Below are 3,319 nucleotides of genomic sequence, written 5' to 3'. Positions count from 1 at the left end.
GGACTCAGGGAATTCTACTAAATTCTTAGGAATGCCCGGGGATAGCAGGCCTGGGCAGAGGCCACATGATTCTCTGTGTCACACAACTGGCCTTCTTCTCATTGCAGCCCAGCAACAGTGGGGTCATATCGGTTCTGAAATCCACATAACTATTTTTTCATTGGGAGATGAATATGTTCAAAAGGAGGTATTTTCATTAGCATTTTACACTTTAAAAAGTCTGAACTATCAATCATTCTCTTTCTTGCAAGATACAAAGCATTTGTAGCCCGATTCTGAGCCTCTGTTGGTCACAGGCAGGGACAGGGGAGTGATGGAATAAGACGTGGAGGATAGACGTTAACACACGTCCCCAGGAAACAGAAGTTCTCTGTGTGATAATGGGTATGCTGCTCAACAGCAATGATGACCAATCTCTCCTCAGGCAGCATCCCAAGGTGGTCGAAGGTGTTTTTGTCAACACACCCATACCTGGAAAATCAGACTTGCACCCCTGGCTGGTCATTCAATGCTGTTCTGGGTCACAATGTAGGATCTCTGCCTGGGAGCTGTGGTACCAATGCCAGGGTAACCTCTGTGTTTCTACTGTTCTCGTGCAAGAGAAGGGGACCTTGGATATGGGCTCATCAAGAGGTTCCCTAGGGGAAGGACACATGTAAACATGGGAGCGTTCTTACTCTTGACGTCCACAGCCCTCACATCCCTGGATTATGGAAAAGCTACAATGAGACTAAGGAAAGAGGGAGACAGAGTCAGTGCTTTTGGGCTAAGGACACCCACTCACAAGAGTCTCCATTAACCTGTTGGCAGCTATAGCAGATGCTCATTCACGCACCCACATCACCCAAATTCCCTGATGCACGCTGAGCATTTCCCAGTAATGGTGCAACATCCCCCAAATCTCATATTCCATAAAATGGTTCATGGTCCCAAATTCCCTCTTTGACTGAACCCTTCTCTTCAATTGCACAATGGAAGCCTCAGGTGCTGAGCAAATGATCCCATCCAGCTCTGAGAATGGAATTTCCCAGGGCCTGTGTCCTCACACAACATCCCAGATCCTAGTGCTCAGGCCTAAGACACAGTGAACCTTGACCACTTCTGAGCACTGGAGCCTGGGAGGGAAGGGAAGGCTCTGCTCTGAGCCCTGGAGGTGCTGAATCCATGCTGGGGAGGACGGCACCCTCTGCTTAGATAGTCTAAGACCTCTGAGGGGGATAAAGTCAAAGAAAGGCTCTTTGTCCTCATTTCAGGAGAAAAACATTTACCAGCAGAGAATCCGGTTTTATGACATTTGGAAACCCAGGTAACATGAATGTTACAACATATAAGTGTTTTGTTTTATTTTTGTTTTATGTTTTTTAAGGACATAGAGACACTGATGAGATAATTGAGAATAAACCCATTATGAACCAGGTGGCACTTGTAAGTACGCATATATATATACAACTTATTTTACAAGTATAAATTTTCATGAAAGAAGAATCTGAAGAGATGAAGGATTTGTCCCATGTCCTGATTTGCCACTGTCACTGTGAGAAGCATTATTGTTTCTGATTAGACAGTGAAGGTCAGTCTAGTCCTCAGGCTGTAGCCCAGAGATGAGGGAGCCCTGCCTTTCCTGAGGCATCCTTGGATCAGGGGAAGTGGCTGCGGTCCCCAGAGCCCTGGTGCTCATCTGAGTCTGAGAAGTAGTACAGGAGGTACTGGGGAGGGCTCCGTGGCTTCTGCTGGAACCAGTGTTTGTAGTAGCTGCCAACACTGGGGCCACTGCTCTGGGTGCAGATGAGTCTAACTGTTGTTCCAGGAGATGCAGAGAGGGAGGGCACTGGGTCCGCAAAGGTTGGGACAGGGACCTGCAAACACAGACACTGATGGGTAATGGAGCAAAGACCAGAGAAAACTTCCCAGTAGCTGAGCCAGAGGGGCTGATGGAGCCTAGGAACTGGGACCTGGTATGTGAGGCCTGTCTGTACCTGTGCACTGAGAGAAGTACATCAGGAGACAGGAGTCCAGGACATGGTGACGGTCCCCACACCAGGTGGGCTTCTGCAGATGCCTCCTTTTACCCCCATTATTTTCTACCAGAGGGTGTCCATGCAAATGAAGTCCATCTAGTGATTTCCCAGCCCCTCCCTGAGCCCTGGTGCTGGAGCTCAGCTCACACCCCATTGTGGAGGTTGGGAGTTAGCTTCCCCCTTGGGGGGGCCCTGGAGGAAGAACCTGCTGAGACCACACGCAGTCCCTGCTCAGGGGACTCTTCCAGGCCTGAGAGGACACAGCTGTTGAGTCCCCATCAGTGAGCAGAGGGCTCAGCACACAGACCCAGGCTTCCTTAAGTGAAGGTTCCTCCCTGAATAGTTATGTAGGGTCCACACCTACACGTCCACAGCTCCCCCTGTTGGTCACACACCCACCCCATCTGGGATCAAAGCCCTGGGAGCCCAGGGGCTTTCACCAGCTCACCAGGGCCGTGTCCACACCCCCATGTCTTATCTCTAGATACCATGATTTGTATACACAGCACACGATTACTCTGGTCTCATTCTGTGAAGTGATGCTTCCTTATCTAAAGAACAACCATGTGCACAAATAGCCAATTAATGTGTCACTAGAGAAGTTATCACAAAAGGTGAAAGTTAAGCGTGTATATGTCAAGCATCATTGATCAGAGGACAGTGGAGCTGGTTTAAAGGGCTGGTAGGTGCACAGGACACATTCATAGATCAATATTTAACAAGTATTCCGAGATATCTTTAAGGAAGTTAGTGTTCAAAAGCATCTATTACTATATTTTTGAAAATTTTTAAATTTTTAATTGGAGTTCAATTTGCCAACATATAGCATAACACCAAGTTCTCATCCCGCCAAATGCCCCCCTCAGTGCCCATCACCCATTCAATCCCACCCCCTGCCCACCTCCCTTCCACTACCTCTTCTTCATTTCCCAGAGTTAGGTGTCTCTCATGTCGTGTCACCCTCACTGATATTTTCACACATTTTCTCTCCTTTCCCTTTATTCCCTTTCACTATTATTTATATTCCCCAAATGAATGAGACCATTTAATGTTTGTCCTTCTCTGATTGACTTATTTCACTCAGCATAATACCTTCCAGTTCTATCCACGTTGAAGCAAATGGTCGGTATCTGTCATTTCTAATGGCTGAGGAATATTCCATTGATACATAGACCACATCTTCTTTATCCATTCATCTTTCGATGGACACTGAGGCTCCTTCCACAGTGTGGCTACTGTGGACATTGCTGTTATAATCATCGGGGTACAGTTGTCCCCGCATTTCACTGCATCTGTATCTT

Source organism: Canis lupus, chromosome 26, assembly GCF_011100685.1.
Source record: "Canis lupus familiaris isolate Mischka breed German Shepherd chromosome 26, alternate assembly UU_Cfam_GSD_1.0, whole genome shotgun sequence".
Lineage (NCBI taxonomy): Eukaryota > Metazoa > Chordata > Mammalia > Carnivora > Canidae > Canis > Canis lupus.
Note: the sequence above shows the minus strand (reverse complement) of the source record.